Genomic DNA, 19,678 nt, shown 5'->3' on the forward strand with positions numbered 1-19,678 from the left:
AAATGTAGGTAAATAAAAGCAGACATAATAATATAGGATGTGAGAGTCACAGAAAGTAGCATTGCAATAGGTAGGATTAAATGAGATATAAATGTCATTAATATGAGGTAGGATTAAATGAGATATAAAGGTCATTAATATGAGTTATGATGACAGCAAGAACAGTACATACATTAGGGGATATTTGCATAGGGTTGATTTCTTTAATATAACATACTGGAAAATAAGAATAGCTCAGAAGCCACAATATCCTTTTGCAAGAATCTAACCCATGCCATCAGTGTTACCACTGATCTGTGCATTAACTGTAGGCAACAGAAATAGGCATAACACATGCATGAAGAGGATCACCCTTGAAGTGAGTTATGCACTTTAATATTCCAATGGGTATACATCCTATGTGTAGGTGTGTGTGTGTGGTGTTACAAATATGGGAGCAGAGTGTGACATATGTAATACCCATTCCTAAGGCACTCCTGCAGACAGAGAAGAACAGATGCAGCCACCACATTATGATATGATGTATTCCACAGAGTTGTGTATTGTTGGCATCTTCCACAGGAGATGGCAATGGATATTGTCACAAGCAACAGAAATTAATGCATGAATTAAGTAAGGATCCCTGATAAAGAATGTCACATCTGCATGTCAAACTGGTTGCAATTAATTGACTATACTCCTGTGCACACAGCTATGATCAGTCCTATATCAATGGCCCTTGTTCAGAGAAGGTTTCTCTATATGTTTGTACATATAGCACCAATGAACTGGAGCACACTTTTATATAACAGAATACTCAGTGCAAGTGCCACAGCAGCACTTTCATCATGACATTGGCAGAACAAATGTCTGCTGTCATGAAATCCAAGCATATGTTTGCATGTGTTCATGCAACATATCAAGGGATAATACTCATGTTATGTAGTGGTTGCTGTGTGATGTCACTAGGGTCACACAAAATGATTCCCTATGCTAGAATTCAACATCAAGCTGTACAACTACACCAACTAACAATATGACTATGAATCATGCATCACAATGGAACTGTTACCACAGGTGTGAAATTCCACCTTTGTGAAGTCATTAAATCAGATGTGCTTTAATTGCCTATAATTTTTAACTGATGAAATGGATGGGGAGGCCTCTGCCACTCCATATGTATGTACTAGAACTGGGGGGATGTTATTCCTGTAGAACAGTTAAGGACACAAATCTCACAGTCACGCAACGCCATTATGGAACACCTGACTAAAAGTTGAGAAAATCAATATAATAGTGGGATCACTGAATGTGCCATGGTATAAATGAATCACCAATTATCATACGTGTGGTCATGTGAAAGTATTACTTCATCGTAATGAATCAAGGAATATGTGTCCTGTTATTACTTTGAAATAATCTTGCTGTATGTCAGGCAACATTGCCTGATGCTAGGTATGATGGTAGAACAACAATTATGTATAATGTGGATATAATCTCATAATGGAAAATGTGCCTTACTTAGGTAACAGCATACATGTCGCCATCTCATGTCCTCAGTCCTGAGGAGACATCTTACTATAATTTGCATGGAAGAATGATCAAATCAAATGACAGTATCAGTCTTCAATGCAGCATTTCAAAATGAAAATTAGAATAAACACTTGTAAAAGGAAAGAACATCTACACATGAGCATAGCAAACATGGGTGATAACACAATTAACAACATGTACACTGAGTGTAAGCAGCAATGTTGGGATTTGAACTATATACCCAACATAACAGGCAGCTAAAGGTTTGCCAGTACCCAAGCAGCACTTGAGATTTAGTTTACAATTGTGACCCTGCACATTTCAATGGATGACATCACTACTGTGTATTACATTGATATTTACACTAAAAAGTAGTTGCACAGCACAAGCACACTGTGCAGGAAGTCCATCAGTTATGTATTTGTGGTCTGTTCTCACAGTAAGAAGAAGAATAAATGCACACTCACAGAAGACAATCAGCCCTGTATTCAAACTCCCTTACCTATATACTGATACAATCTACATGCAAATGTATCACAGGCATATGCCACAGAAGAAGTCTGACTGCATGTCAGCCACACTGCATCTTTGAAGGGATGACATCAGCGGTGTCTTGAAAGGAGCTGTGTGTGCAAAAATGACTTCTACAGCCATGTAGAATTCTAGGTGCTGACAATACTAAGAGGTGTAAGACACCCTTTTATCCATTTCACAAACACACATGGCATTTTCACTGCTGTATATGAACTCCTTATCTATCTACTGACACAGTATACATGCAAGTGTATTATACACATGGGCCACAACAGAGGTCTGACCTTCCTGATGTGAGAGTGCATTTTTGAAAATATGACCTCATCACTGTGTTGCAGACAGGGGATGTGGGAATCATCTGTCCATGGAAATTTTTCTCACAAATGGGAGTCAAATGAGCACAACAGTTGGATTAACCACCAGTGATGCTATGGCCCCATCATCACACACACATGCACACAGAAATTGACTATTGTGAGATTAGAACACCCTGCCTATCTAGTTACACAATCTAGAAAACACAATACATAATACAAGCACCACTGCAGAAATTTGACTTCTACACTGTGAGACCATGCTTTACAGAAGATGATGTCATCATTGTGTTCCAGAGAAGATAATGTTGGGAGAAGGGTCTGACAATGATGTGGACTCACCTTCCACTGTAAAAGTTTCTCCTGACTGCTAGTTCATGGATGCCAGTAATACTTAAGTCATATTTACATGACTCTATATGCAACCACCACAAGTTGATTGCTGTGAGATTAAAACCCTCATACATTCATATGTGTATACTAGAATAACGACCACAAGGGCCTTTTTAAGTCTAGCCATGCATCCCAAATTTTTGACAAGTTTTGGTACACTTGATAAGTGTAAACAGGGCCTTGGGAGATGAAACATTTACAAGTATGGGCCGGGTGATGAACTATTTACAGGCTGCCTGTAGCCATTATAGACATAGATGCCAGACCAGGGGTGAATTTCTTGTTCCCCTTCCAATTGTCCAAGCTACACCCAAATTGGTAAGGGAGAAACTTTGCTTTACATGGATGGGAATGCTGTTCCAGAGAAGGGGTAGTATCTGTGATATATACCTGTCTCTCCAGAAGGTCCTATTTATATCACAGGCAAGGTTTAAGTCTTTAGAATGGGTAATTCTGGTGCAGTTTGTTTTATGGATATGCAGGACGTCCATCAGGATGAGTTGTGATAATGCCTTGTATGTCAGGCATAGATCTCCCCTTAACAGCCTGTAGGAGACAGAATACAGGAATAGCACATTGAGGTGGTCTGCAGAGGACATGTAGACAGAATACAGGAATAGGGCACTGAGGTGGTCTGCAGAGGACATATTACTTACACACTGTATTCTTTTAGTGAGGAACCTCTGTAGACATTCCAGTTGTTGGCTGTGCCTGGTTAGGTACATGCCAAATAGGGCATTGCCCTCAATAATTGGTCTGATGAATGCCAAATACAGTGGAACAATGATCTCCTTCAACCTAGATGCTGTACCTTTATTTATATGTTGCACAACATAGAATGATTTCCTCATCACTGTAGACGCATGATGGTCAAAGGTTAGATTAATGTCTATGTATGTCCCCAAGCCCCTGACTACTGGGTCAGCTCTAAGGGGTGAGTTGTCAATATGATAGTTACCAGGGGTGGATGACTTCCTGAAAGGTACTGTTATGCATTTCTTGGCATTTAGTTTTAGTCCATTAAACTGGTGCCAGTTATTGGTCTGTGTCAGCCCTTTCTAGAGAACATTTATGTCAGTGGAGAATTCTATGACTGGTCCTAATTTGCAATCATTAGTCAGCCAGAGGTCAATTATGTTGGCCTTGACTTCAGAGAAGTAAATGCCAAAAAGGATCCCTGAGGGACTCCACTTGTGACTGTACTCTTTGTAGAGGTAGACTCCCTAATTCTAACTTCCTGGTTCCTGTCTGCAAGACAGCTAGCTATCCGCTTGGTGACATTAGGGTTAGTGCAAAACCTATTGTGAACAATGCCCAAGTAGGTATTGTGTCAAATGTCTTGGCAGGTCAAGGTAAGCAGTAAGAACTATTTTGCCCTCACCCATTGCTTTGATGACCTTTTCAAAGAAGTCCACAAGGTTGAGTAGGCATGACCTACCATTGACAAAACCAAATTAGGTTGGTTCCAGTGTCTGGGGATCGCCTATGTCATTATTGATCATTTCAATGGTAATTCATTCCATGGCTTTGCATATGAGACTAGTGAGATTTGTGCGCCTGTAATTTCCAGTGTCTATAGATGGCCCACCTTTGTTCAAAGAGATGACTGTTGCTGTTCTCTATTCATAATGCATGAAGCCAGTTTGGAAGCTACTGTTAAATAGCAATTCCAGACAAAGTGATAGGTCATGTTTCATGCTATTTAGAAGACATCATGTGATATTTTTTTGGGCCAGTTTGTGCAGTGTTCTTGGCCATAGACAGAGCATCAAAGACCTGTTCTCTAGTGATAATAGTGGAAGTTATAGTTGATGTTTTTTTCTGAGGGGAGGTTAAGGGGATGAGGAGGTGAAGTTGGAGTTGTGTCCTCTAGTTATACAATCTAGAGGACACAGTATTTAAGGCAAGCACCACTACAGAAGTCCGACTTCTAGACTGTGAGAGTGAACTTTATAGAGATTGATATTATCAATGTGTCCCAGAGAAGATAATGTTGGAAGAATGGTCTGATAGTGATGCGGACTCACCATCCACTGTAAAAGCTTCTCCCAACTACAAGTTCATTGAGGCCATCAGTACTTTAGGTCATATTTATACAACTCTATAAACAATGCACCTACACATACAAATTGACTGCTGTAAGATTAAAACCACTGACCTATCTAGTTACACAGTCTAGAGAACATGATACAAACAATGAAAAACTGAAACAACCAGGAACCAGAGAGACGCAACCAAACAGTAAAAGTACACTGGTGGAAGCAGGTGCTCATCACAATTCTTTTAGCATAAATCAAATTTATTAATCTGCTATTCGTCCGAAGACTTCAACAGAAATAATCTGATGAAGTCTTTGGATGAATAATAGATTAATAAATTTGGTTTACTCTAAAAGAATTGTGTTGAGCACCTGTTTCCACCAGTGTACTTTTGCTAGAGAACATGGTACTTAATACAAGTGCCACTGAAGAAATCTGACTTCTATAGTGTGACATTGCAGCGCACATAAGATTAGTTTCTGATTCTATGTCAGAGAAGATATTGTGCTGTTGAACTTTTTGTGCTAAGTCATATTTGTTGACATGAAGGAGTAACTGCAATCTCCTGATCAATAATAAATACCTATTGCTGACTTAAGTCAGCTATGCTGTCATTAATATATATTGCAAAAGTGAGACCAAGATGTACCTCTCTTACATGATGCAGTGTAGATGAGACACACACACACACACACACACACACACACACACACACACACACACACACTTGTGAAACACAGGATAGACAATGAAACATTCATGGCTCATGTAAACCTTAATCAATGTTACTGATATTGGCAATGGTATCTGCTCAGGCATGGGCAATGTGCACTGTCAATAAAAAAATCCTTAATGTTCCAATGCAATATAGGCTAAGTAATGATAAAGTATGTGTGCTAAGGCTCTATGTGGTTGTATATAATCTGCAAGTGTAAATGCTGCAATGCACACATAACAGTACAGAATTAAGTGTTCAGTCAACCACCAGTTCAGTGCAGTTCACTTGTATACAGTAAGCCATTTCCATGTAATGAAGTAATAAAGCCTGCATTTGCACTTGTTTCCCACCTTTGCTGTAACTAGTTTAGTCCAGGTACAGATTTGCTGTATACAGGACTGTTTGTAAGCTTCTGAGCCCCCCAAGCCTTTCTGTGTTGAGGAAAGCCTTCTAGCTTATCAGTGGGAGTGGTAAGCACCAGGTAGCCATTCTACCACAAGGGGAGTGGTTTCTGGCCCAGAGATTGTAGTTTATTGGCCGTTTGGGCAGTTTTTCCCAGCTCTTTCAACTATCTGGTTTAAAATCCTGCACTTGCACTTGTTTCTCGGCTTTCCTGTAACTAGTCTAGTCCAGATACAGATTTGCTGTATTATCCAGGACTGTTTGTAAGATTCTTAACCCCTCAAGCCTTTCTGTGTTGAAGGGAAGCCTTCTAGCTTGTCACTGGGACTGGTAAGCACTAGGTAGCTTATCTACCACAAGAGGAATGGTTTCTGGCTCAGAAATTGTAGTTCATAGACCATTTCGGTGGTTCTTTTATCTCTTTCAACTTTCTGGTTTAAAAGACCGCATTTGCACTTTTCCCACCTTTCCTGTAACTAGTCTAGTCCAGATACAGATTTGCTGTAGCCAGGACTGTATGTAAGCTTATGAGCACTGTATGCTATCTTCTGAGTTCCCCAAGCCTTTCTGTGTGGGTGGGAAGCCTTCTAGCTTATCAGTGGGAATGGTAAGCAATAGGTAGCCTATCTACCACAAGAGAAGTGGTTTCTGGCCCAGAAATTGTAGTTTATTGGCCGTTTAGGCAGTTTTCCATCTCTTTCAACTTTCTGGTTTAATAGCCTCGTTTGCGCTTGTTTCACACCTTTCCTGTAACTAGTCTAGTCCTGATACAGATTTGCTGTATCAAGGACTGTTTGTCAGCTTCTGAGCAGTGCCAAAGACTGCTGTTCAATTTTTTTCCTTAGATCTGCTAGTTCTCTACTCTCCTGCACTTTTAGTAGCTTATTAGTCTAGCACTTTACCAGGCTTCTTGTAGCAATTATTGTAGCACACAAAAGTGCTACCAGCACTAAACATTCTACAAGGAAACAGCTCCAGTACTTATTAATAATGCCCACTGTTCCAGGCATGTCTGAAGGTCAGTTCCCTGTGCTTTCTCCTATCAACCTGGTGAAAATGGGCATCCTGAGGCAATGTAGCAACTACCTCATGTACACTGACAACCCTCTCCTCTTACCTCCCAACACTCAGACTTTTGAGAGATGCACTTATATATCCAAATTGGAAGCCACGCACTCTCCAGCCAAGACTGGAATGGAGAAGGTCAACACTTGCACCACACCACATAGAACACATAGCCCTCTAGAATATACAGTGGCACTGCCTTCACATAAAAACACAAACCCCACAGCCACCTTCAAGGAGGCTCTCAATAAAAATCTACCCAAACAGCAGAGACCTCCAAGGCAGAAATGGACTCGACCACCACAACACAACACAACACTAATCACGAGACACATAATTCTCCTAAACAGTGTGCCACTCAACCAATGCCCCTAAGGCAAAACAACATGCCCAACACACTAGTCATAGGTAACTTGATAGTGAGACACACTGATGTCTCACTCACTAGGCTGAATAAGGGGAAAGTAACAGTCAGCTGCCTGTCAGGTGCCAGGATCTGACACATAATGCACGCACTCAGATCCCTCAACAACATGTACAAATATGACTCTGTTATTGTACATGTGGTTGTGAATAACCTGAGACATACCTCCCTGGACTACATGAAGAGAGACATGGAAGAACTCTCGGATTATGAAGCCCAGGCAGGTATGACCCTAGCCCTGAGCGGCATCCTACCATCACCCAGAATGATACCACAGTACAAGCAGAAAATGACTGATTTCAACAATTGGCTAAGGTTCTGGTGTCATTCTAAAGGGATCCAGTATCTGCCTGCCTGGTATGACATGATTGATAGACATTGATGCTTTGCCAGAGATGGTCTGCATCTGTCACCACTGGGCTTCTGGATACTGGCCAAGGGTCTTGCCAACCTTATAGTACCTTTTTTAGGCAGTGTTCCAAACACCAAATTACCACCATAACAGCTACAAACAAATCCAATCTGAGGGTCATTCTGCTCAACGCTAGAAGTCTAAATCTCAAAATGCACTTGCTTGAAGCACCCCTTAAAATGGAGAACATTGACATTTGTGTCATACCAGAGACCTGCTTCAAGGCAACAGAAAGCAACCCTGCACTACCAGGCTACAACTCATTCCACATCTTTTGGCCCCAGAACTTGGACCAAATGCCAGTGGTGTTTCCATATTCATAAAGGGTGCGCACACCTCCAGACTGGTAGCCCAACATAATGCATCTGAAATACTTCAGGTGCAGCTAACATTGGGTAAGACAGCAACTTAGGTTGTAGCCTGCTATAAGTCCCCAACCATGTCCCAGGACTCATACTGCATGTTCCTAAGCACCCTGGAGAATATTAGTGTCCAACCTAACACTGTTATACTGGGTGACTTCAACTACCCCTCCATTAATTGGGAAAGCTACTCATATACCAATACACTCGCCCAACATTTCCTAAAATTCATTAATTCCAGTGCTCTGGACCAGGTCATTCTTACCCCCTCTAGAGGTACCAATATCTTTGACCTGGTCATTACCAACATGGGCAACCACTGCTCTACACCAATAGTCAACTCCTCCCTGGTTAGATCCAACCACAAAATAATCACCTTGGATCCACATCCCTCCCACTCCCTCCACAAAGGTAACCACCATGAAAAACTTCTCCAGAGCTAACTTTAGGCTCCTAAAAACAGAGGTGGCTAACTTCACAGCACCCATGCAAATGGAGAATAGTTGCATGACCGCCGAATCATACACCAATGCACTGTACAAACATGTACACAAATGCATGTATCTTACCATACCGAACAGAACCAAGATGCTCTCCTCCCAAAAAAGGAAGCCAATCTGGTGGTCCACTGCCATAAACAAACTCTACAACAGAAGGTGGAAACTGATGCAGAATAAGGTGAAGTCCCAAGACTGGAAAAACTGCCTTATCAGCCTCAACAAAAAGTTAAGATCCCTCATCAAATCCTCCAAAGCTAGCTATGAAAACAAAATTGTGCAGATAGTAAAGACAACCACAAGGCCTTCTATAGTTATGTAAGGAATTTGCATGGCAATACCCAGATTTGCTCTGCGCTACCACACAATGGTACCTCCTATACTGAGCCAACAGATATTGCCAATATACTGGCCAACAGATTCAGTGCCAACTTTACTCCTCTCTCCACCCCCAGAGGACCAATCACAATACCAGTAGATTGCCAGGCACCCGGTATTACTGCTGCACAAGTTAAAACAGCACTGTCCAAGGCCAAGAATATAGCTTCTATGGGAACTGACAATATCTCTGGCTGTGTTCTACATGAACTACAGAGTGAACTGGCGCCTTACCCATGTGCCCTGTTCAATCACAGCCTCACCTCCGGCTTTGTCCCTACCGAATGGCGCACTGCTACAGTCATCCCTCTTCACAAAGGTGTAGTGACTAGAGACCCTGGGAACTATTGCCCCATTAGCCCGAGGAGTCTGATATGCAAAGCTATGGAATGCATCATCATGGACCTAATAAACAAGGATATAGGGAATCTCCTAACTCTGGATCCCACACAGTTCACTTTTGTGAAGAGTAGATTTTGGCTGCTCAACTTGGTCAACTTCTTTGAGTCAGTCACCAGAGTTGTGCATGAAGGCTAGGTGGTTCATACAGCCTACTTTGATCTGGCCAAGGCCTTTGTTACCATTTCCCACTCAGGAATCATAGAAAAACTCACTAAGCTAGGCATCACCCCCTTATCACTAGGTGGGTTGCAAACTGGCTCTCAGATAGAACCCACAGTGTGAAAGTAGCTGACTCCAAGTCAGAGTGCTAACCAATCATGAGTGGAGTCCTACAGGGTTTGGTCCTGGGTCCTCTCCTCTTTGGTATCTACTTCTATGAATTCCAGGCCAGCACGAAGGGTCTCTGTCTGACAAAGTTCACAGACGATTGCAAGTTGGGAGCTACTGTTAACTCTCCAAGCGATGTTGACATCCTACAGAAAGGCATCACTGAGACCAACAACTGGTGTCAGAACCATGGCCTTAAGCTCAGTGCCAAAAAAACAGTTCCCATGAATTACCACATCGATGGTAGTCCACTGAACACAGAAGGAGTTATATGAGATCTGGGAACACAGATTGACAGCAACCTCTCTTTTGGCCACCACATTGCCACTGTGGTCTGAAAGTCTATCTATATGGCACATCTCATTACTAAGGGTTTTGCATCCAGGAAGAAAGAGGTAATTGTCTCCCTCTATTCTTCCCTCATTAGGCCAGTCATCGAGTACAATGCCATTTGGCATGCACCTCACTAGACACCTACAACAACTGGGAGAAGCCACAAAAGTACCTCACAAAGAGGATGATAGGCCTTAAACACTTGTCCTATATGGACAGACTCAGAAAACTCCAACTATTCTCTCTCATATCGCCTACTTAGAGGTGATTACTGCTTGACTTACAAAGCCATGTCTGACCCAACTCTGTTGGAAATGCTACATCTAAAGAAATCCCATTTCCTCCGCACCACACTTTCCAGAAACTTCAACCTCATTGCCACAATCAACAGAAGATGCTGGAGGGACAGGTTCATAATACAGAGACTGCACATGCTATGGAATAGACTTCACATACATGTCAAGCAGAGCACCTCACTGGCCCTCTTCAAGAGAAATCTTGATTTGTGGATGAAAAATAGAAAATTCACCCCGGGGATCACTCCAGTGGCTATGCCCGACTGAGGCACTGGGAACTAAGGTCGGGTGTCACGATGCCAGGATAATCCTATGGGCTAGGCTTGTAAAGGCTCAAGGGCCATTAGCCTAATACACACCTATGAACCTATAATAGAATGCATGAACAATACTTATCTGTGTCCAAAATCTCTTTCTAATACTCAATGTGAAGAAACTCATTTGCATGGATGTTGGCAAAGTACTGGCGCATGAGAGATTCTAATTTGAGGTGTTGAATTTGGAATGTGAAGCAAAAGTGCTCAGTGGTACTTCCTGTCAATCTTTGTGCAAGTAAGGAGCAGAGATAGATAAATGGTCTGATTGAGATTAAATGCAGAACATATCTATTTCCTGTTAATGATTAACTGCCATGATGTCAACATTTGTCATGACAGTACTTGTGCAGTGGTTTGCAGATATACACTTTACATAATGGACTCTACCCGTGACATGTTAAGGTCAAAGCTTAAGTCAGTAATCAACTGTTGTGCTTGTTTTCCCCATTTTCACAGTGTTAGGCAGTGAGCAAACAGGATGCACTTCTGAAGGAAAAAAGTGAAAACTTTAATTTGGTCAGTGCAAACAGATGTAGCTGTGATGTGTAGCAATAAGCACTCTGGATAGTATTGAGTGGAGAAAATCAACATCACTTATCTTTCTCTTTGGCACAAGGTGCAAGCTCAATGAGCAAAATGAGAAAGTAATAATGAAGGATAGTCCAGTATGCAGATAATTTTACAAAGGGTGTCAAAGTACGAATATTATAAATGATTTTGATCGTGACTATAGCATTACATAAGAATAACTATCCTAAATATGTTGATTGCCTTAAGGAAATCACAAGTTAATTGGGGGTACAATTTGTTAAGCATGACAAGGATAGTATGTATTTTGAAATATTTATTATTATTCAGCATATACCCTAACAATGTATGTTGGACAGGATGTCTTGTGAACTATGGGCATTATGTTTCCTCATACTAAGGACAGTAGCCAGATTATATAAGATGAGCATTTCATCCATCAGTCTAGTAAATATGTTACAGTATAACGTGATGTGCCAGAAGAGGTGATGAGGGACAGAGAGTCACATAACAGTTTGTGTTATGGCATGTTTATGAACATCTTTGTGCTGTGTTTGTATTACCTATTTCCTCATTCAGAATGTGTCCTGCTCTGTAACATTAAGTGACTGATATAAAGGTGGAGGAGTGATGATAACTGATGCGTCCACACATATCTGGTTGTAGATGGTATAGGAAATTGGAAACATGCTGGTGACATGAGGAAGGTGTTCTGTTGATATCAGATGTAGCATGCACTTACATAAGTAATATTAATATGGAGAAAAATTATATTACTGTACAACATATTTCAGGATTTGTACCTTTGCCAGTAGAAATAAAACTTAATAGACAGGTTGATTATCTTAGCTCACTACAGAGGTGCTCACACTGTAATAAATTTCAATCACACATTGTAAGAGACACTCACAACATGTTCAATAAAGTCCAAAATCACAAAGAATAAGGCATCACGCTTGGAACAACAAATTGATTTATTATAAAGAACTTTTCATCTACTCCAAATAGTCAACCTTCATCAGATACAAGTACTTCATTCACAAGAAACAGTTTAACCATCTCAGTAAGTCAAATGGCATCCCAGCTCAGTAAGTCACATGACATCTCAGCTAAAAATTTAAAGTGCTAGTCACATCTATTTAAGAAATAACAGCATATATTTAAAATGACCATGTTAATATTTCTAAAATCCACAACTACACTAGTTAAAACAAAAATATGTTAAACTTCTGTTCAGCATAGTTGGCACCGCCTCCTCTGACATTCCATACCTGTGATGTAGGGGTGTGTGGATAGGCAGTCCCATCTAAGTACGGAGCGCGATCCCTTTTTAATTTCTTGACTTTAGTTAGTTTAATTTTGTTAATGTGTTGGTCTATACTCTGAAAGATACGTACATAATCATATCTATAACAGTCAAAGCCCACGTGAGTTTTAATCTGAACATCCAGTACAGAAATTGCATCTATTTCCTCTGCAAACAAGTTGTAGTGTTTGCACATTAAATCTAACAAGTCCAGCCCCTGTCGATTAAATAAATTAATTAAGTCCAAGTGAAACTGTGAATCTGGGACCAAACCTTTGGGATATTGACAGATTCTTAGCCCTTTAGATACTATTTCAAGTTTTATACATTTTATACATTCCTGAAAATATTCTATTTCTAGGTGCAATTTGTTATATTTTAACAAATTCTGGTAAAACCTATTTAACAAATCAGAAATATTTACCTTATCCCTGGCTGAGTTCTGAGTTCCCCATTGTGCTGAATTAGGTGCATTAAAGCCCAATGGTGAAGTTAGCCAAACGCTTAGCATTGGAAACACAATAAGCCTCGGGGATAGGTTTTCATTCACTGGTTGATGTGCTGGGTTGTTAAGTTGGTTGGAAAGTCCATTCTGCAAGTTCACATGTTGAATTTGAGAAGTAGCTTGGCTTAACAATCCAAAAACACCAGAAGAAGCATTTCCACTGTTAGGTATGTAGAGTGAGTTGAGGCTTGTTGTAGTTGCTGTTGTGCTGGGTTAAGCAAATGCAACCTGTGATTAAGCCTTTCCACTTGTTGGGAAAGAGCTTGAACTAGGATGGTAAGGTTGCCAAAATCATCCGCATCTCTCCCATTATTGGAAAACAGTTCAGGGGTTGAATCCAGCACGTTGGTTGCCATCATTCATGAAAGGCAAACTTATTCAACTGAAACACAAGAAAACAAACTGCAAAATTCCAAAGAATAAGGCACCAAGCCTGGAACAACAAATTCATTTATTATAAAGTGCTTTTCGTCCACACCAAATATAAGAAACTTCATCAGATACAGGTACTTCATTCACAAGAAACAGTTTAAATAATCTTCTCAGTAAGTCACATGACATCCCGGCTCAGTAAGTCACATGACATCCCAGAAAAAAAATGTAAAGTGCTAGTCACATCTATTTAAGAAATAACAACATATATTTAAAATGATCATGCTAATATTTCTAAAATCCACAATTACACTAGTTAAAACAAAAATATGTTAAACTTCAGTCCAGCAATTTAATAGAACAGTGAATATGAGTATAAAACTTAAAAATGCAAAAATGTATTTAGGGGAAAGGTCCCCAGTACTAGATCATTAGATTTTTCAATTTCAAAATACACAATAGGGAACACATATCACTGAGTCCTGGGTGGTTGCAGGCATTTAATCGAATTTCATAGGTTCATAGGTTCATACTAGGCTATCTGCCCAAGGGCATTTATAAGCCTAGCCCAGAGTTATGTGGCTTTCGCCACCCCTTTAGTTTGGAGGATACTATGCCCATTATTTTGCTGTGCCTCTGTCAAGCAGTGACACTGAGATAATCCCTGGGGTATATCTGCAATCTCCCATCCATTGGTCAAGATTTCTCTTGAACAAAGCCAGCGAGGTGCTCTGCCTCACATGTACCAGGATTTTGTTCCACAGCATAGGGAGTCTCTGGGTGATGAATCTGTCCCTCCAGCACGTCCTATTAATAACCGTGTCAAGGTTTAAGTCTCCCACCCTTGTAGTTCTGAGGGATCTAGATTTTTTGAGGTGAAGCATGTTCATCAATTCTGGGTTGGACATGGCCTTGTATGTCAGGCACAGGTCACCTCTGAGCAGACGGTAAGCGACTGAATAGAACTGAAGTTCCTTCAGTCAGGCAGCATAGGACATATTTTTGAGACCCTTTATCCTTTTGGTGAGGAACTTTTGGGGCCTTTCCAGTTGCTGCAGGTGACGTGTCAGATACATTCTGAATGGGGCATTGTACTCAATCATTGGTCTGATGAGTGATGAGTACAGGGGGACGATGACTTCCCTTGATCTAGATGTGAATCCCTTCATGATCAGGTGGGCAATGTAGAAGGTCTTCCTAACTACTTTGGCAACGTGAGTGTCAAATGAAAGGTTACTGTCAACCTGGGTACCCAGATCCCTGATAACCTCTTCTGTGCTTAGTGGGTTGCCGCCTATATGGTAGCTAGGTGTAACCTTGTTTTTCCCGAAGGGTATGACTATGCATTTTTTTGGTGTTTAACTTTAGGCCATGGCTCTGGCACCAGTTATCCGTTTCTATAAGACCCTTCTGAAGGATATCTGTGTCAGATGTGTTCTCAACTATGGCGCCCAGTTTGCAGTCATCTGCAAATTTTGTCAGCCGTAATCCTCCTGTGTTTGCTTGTACTTCTGAAAAGTAGATGCTGAACAGGAGAGGGCCCAGGACTGAGCCCTGTGGGACACCACTTGTGACAGGCTTTGAGTCTGACATGACACCAGCAACTCTGACCCTGTGGGTTCTGTCACTTAGCCAGTTTGCAACCCATCTTGTGACGTATGGGTTTACATTTAAGCTGATGAGTTTTTCAATGATACCTGAGTGGGGTATTGTGTCGAAACCCTTTGCCAGGTCGAGGTAGGCTGTGTGGACTGCCTTTCCCTCATCAATGGCCTTGGTGACTGTTTCGAAAAAGTCAGCCAGGTTTAAAAGGCATGATCTGCCCTTGACAAAGCCAAACTGGGTCGGATCCAAAGTCTGCAAGTCTCCTATGCCTTTATTTATGAGTTCCATTATGATCCTCTCCATAGCTTTGCAGATCAAGCTTGTCAAGCTGATGGGAAGGTAATTTCCCGGGTCGGTGGAGGCACCGCCTTTGTGAAGTGGGACCACAGTTGCCGTACGCCACTCCTTAGGCACGTATCCTGAGGTGAGGCTAAGATTAAACAGCTGCCCTAACTGCAGGTTTAATTCCTCATTGAGTTTGTGGAGCACACATCCGGGGACACCATCTGGTCCCATGGATGCTGTGTTTTTTGCCTTAGAGAGAGCAGTTCTCACCTGAGTGTTAGAGATGTTTGGGGGGCTATAATTCTCTGGTATAGATATCTCACCTTTTGGGGGGGAGAAGTTTGCACTGAACCTGTCAGCCAGTATGTTGGCAATGTCTGTAGGTTCAGTAATTTTTACATCATTTTGAACTAATTCTGAGCATATCCGGGAGTTTCCTCCCAGGTTTCTAACATAGCTAAAGAAGGCCTTATGATTGTCCTTTGAGTCCTTAGCGACTTTTCTCTCAAAATTTGCCTTGGATGATTTTATGAGAGATCTTAGTTTGCCAAATAAATTCTAGTCTTTTGAGTTCTAACTGGATGAGCCCTCCCCTCGGATTCTGTGTCACCTGATCTATAACTAAAAATTGAAATGTTTGTTCAGGATTCATAAAGATATGCCTTGCCAAAGCATTTTCCATTTCTTGTCTACTGATACTATATAAATGTCTGTAGACTCTGTCCCTAAGCCTTCTTTCTGTTTTGCCTATGTAGAATGATTTGCACAGCTGACACTTGGCTAAATAAACCACCATCATAAAATTACAGCTGTGTTTCATTCTACAGGTTATCTTACTATTATACAACGCCCTCCCCCATTAATATTCCAAAATGTGCATGCTGATTGGTCAGCGTGCAGATTGTAAATCAGACTTATACTAATGGAAAAAGGTCCAGCCGCCAGGACTTTTTCCATTAGTTTAAGTCTTTTTTTTTTGTTTTTTTTTGTTTTTTTTACAGCAACGGAGAACGCAAGATTTCCGTTGCTTTTTAGAAACTGTCTCGCTATGTTAAAGGAGTTTAACATAGCTAGATAGCTTTTAAAAAGTAACGGAGATCTTCCTTTCTCCGTTGCTTTTTTAAAGCTGTCTTGCTATGTTAAACTCTTTTAACATAATGAGACACTTTGTAAAAAGCAACGGAGATCTTGCTTTCTCCATTGCTTCCACCACAGCTCTGATGTACTGCATAAGCATACGCATGTGCAGTACATCAGAACTGCCGCAAAATACCAGACAGCTGCAGAAGGGCAGCACAGAGGCATTATACAATGCCATTATTTAAGAAAAGTAAGTATTTTTTTTCTTAAATAATGTCATTGTATAATAGCAATAACCCATACCTGGGTGTGGGTAATGCTGGATTTACCCACGATTGTCTTTATTTGGCCACTCGGGCTTCGCCCTTGTGACCAAACCACACCAACCATGGGTAAATCCAGCATTACCCACTCCCAGGCGTGGGTTATTGCTTAATTGTTCACTATTGTTGTGAAGCCCACATCCATGCACCTACAGTAATGGCAATTACAGCATTGATTCATTCCTGCATAAATTGGGTTGGATTTAATGTTTCTTTCGAGTAGATTTTTAAAATTGGTAGCTCTTCTCAAAATAAATTTAGGAGAAGGCTTCAATTTTGCTACTAAGTCCTTGTCTTCCATGAGAATATTCCAGTTTTTTGCAAACTATATCTATATATGATATGATGGACTGAAAGAAGGTTCGTATATTGTCTGTGAAAGAGACCAGATGGAAGGGGAGCAAGGCTAGGTGTATCGGAGGCAGTTTCAAATTGTTTTATCATGGTGTGGATGGGATGAGAAATGGTGTAGGCATTATCCTGAAGGAACAGTATGCTAAGAGTGTTTTGGAGGTGAAAAGAGTGTCGGATAGACTGATGTTTATGAAGCTGGAAATTGATGGTGTAATGATGAATGTTGTTAGTGCATATGCTCCACAAGTTGGGTGTGTGACGGATGAGAAAGAAAAATTTTGGAGTGAGCTGGATGAAGTGGTTATGACTGTACCCAAGCGTGAGAGACTGGTGATTGGAGCAGATTTCAATGGGCATGTTAGTGAAGAGAACAGAGAGGATGAGGAAGTGATGGGTAGGTATAGTGTTAAGCAAAGGAATGCAGAAGGTCAAATGGTAGTGGATTTTGCTAAAAGGAGGGACATGGCTATGATGAATACGTATTTTAACAAGAGGAAGGAGCATAAGGTGACATACAAGAGTGGAGGAAGATGCACACTGGTGGATTATATCTTATGTAGAAGGGCCAGTCTGAAGGAGATTAGAGACTATAAAGTGGTGGCATGGGAAAGTGTAGTTAGGTGGCATAGGATGGTGGTTTGTAGGATGACATTGGTGATCAAGAAGAGGAGGATGAGTGTGAGGGCAGCACCAAGGATCAAATGGTGGAAATTGAAAAAGGGTAATTGTGAGGTGATGTTCAGGGAAAAGTTAAGACAGGCACTGGGCGACAGTGAAGAGTTACTAAATAGCTGGGTAACTACAGCAGAGCTAGTAAGAGAGATGGCTAGAAAGGTGCTTGGTGTGATATCTGGAAAGAGGAAGGAGGACAAGGAGACCTGGTGGTGGAATGAAGAAATACAGGAGAGTATACAGAGAAAGAGGTTGGTGAAGAAGAAGTGGGATTGTCAGAGAGATGAAGAAAGTAGACAAGAGTATAAGGAGATTAGGTGTATGGCAAAGAGAGAGGTGGCAAATGTTAAGGATAAGGCATATGAAGAGTTGTATAAAAGGTTGGACACTAAGGAGGGAGAAAAGGACCTGTACCGATTGGCTAGACAGAGGGACCGAGCTAGTAAAGATGTGCAGCAGGTAAAGGTGATAAAGGATAATGAGGGAAACATACTCACAAGTGAGGAGAGTGTGTTGAGCAGATGGAAAGAGCACTTTGAGGGGTTGATGAAAGAAGAGAATGAGAGGGAGAGAAGGTTGGATGATGTGCAGATAGTGAATCATGAAGTGCAGTGGATTAGCAAGGAGGAAGTAAGGATAGCTATGAAGAGGATGAAGAACAGAAAGGCTGTTCGTCCAGATGACATACCTGTGGAAGCATGGAGGTGTTTAGGTGAAATGGCAGTGGAGTTTTTAACTAGATTGTTTAATGAAATCTTAGAAAGTGAGAGAATGACTGAAGAATGGGGAAAAGTGTGTTGGTACCGATTTTTAAGTATAAGGGTGATGTGCAGAGCTGTAGTAACTAAAGAGGGATTAAACTGATCAGTCACAGCATGAAGTTATGGGAAAGAGTAGTGGAAGCTAGGTTTAGAAGGGAGGTGATGATTAGTGATCAGCAGTATGGTTTCATACCAGGAAAGAGCATTACAGATGCGATGTTTGCTCTGAGAGTGTTGATGGAGAAGTACAGAGAAGGTCAGAAGGAGTTGCATTGTGTCTTTGTGGATTTAGAGAAAGCATATGACAGGGTACCTAGAGAGGAGTTGTGGTATTGTATGAGGAAGTTGGGAGTGTCAGAGAAGTATGTAAGAGTGATACAGGATATGTACGAGGGTAGTGTGACAGGAGTGAGGTCTGCGGTGGAAGTGACAGATGCATTTAAGGTGGAGGTGGGATTACATTAAGGATCAGCTCTGAGCCCTTTGTTATTTGCAATGGTGATGGACAGGTTGACAGATGAGATCAGACAGGAGTCCCCGTGGACTATGATGTTTGCAGATGACATTGTGATCTGTAGTGAGAGTAGGGAAGAGGTGGAGGAGACCCTGGAGAGGTGGAGATATGCTCTAGAGAGAAGAGGAATGAAGGTCAGCAGGACTAAGACAGAATATATGTGTGTGAATGAGATAGAGGATAGAGGAATGTTGAGGATGCAGGGAGTAGAGGTGGCGAATGTGGATGAGTTTAAGTACTTGGGATCAACAATCCAGAGTAATGGTGAGTGTGGAAGAGAGGTGAAAAAGAGAGTACATGCAGGATGGAGTGGGTAGAAAAGATTGTCAGGAGTGATTTGTGACAGACGAGTACCAGTAAGAGTGAAAGGGAAGGTCGACAAGAGGGTAGTGAGACCAACTATGTTATATGGGTTGGAGACAGTGGCATTGACAAAAAGGCAGGAGTCAGAGCTTGACGTGGCAGAGGTGAAGATGTTAAGATTTGCACTGGGTGTGACGAGGATGGACAGGATTAGAAATAAGTATATTAGAGGCTCAGCCCAGGTTGGAAGGTTTGGGGACAAAGCCAGAGAGGCAAGATTACATTGGTTTGGACATGTGCTGAGGAGGGATGCAGAGTATATTGGGAAAACGATGCTAAGGATGA

This window comes from Protopterus annectens, chromosome 1.part2, assembly GCF_019279795.1.
Source record: "Protopterus annectens isolate FY-2018-M chromosome 1.part2, PAN1.0, whole genome shotgun sequence".
NCBI classification, from domain to species: Eukaryota; Metazoa; Chordata; order Ceratodontiformes; family Protopteridae; genus Protopterus; species Protopterus annectens.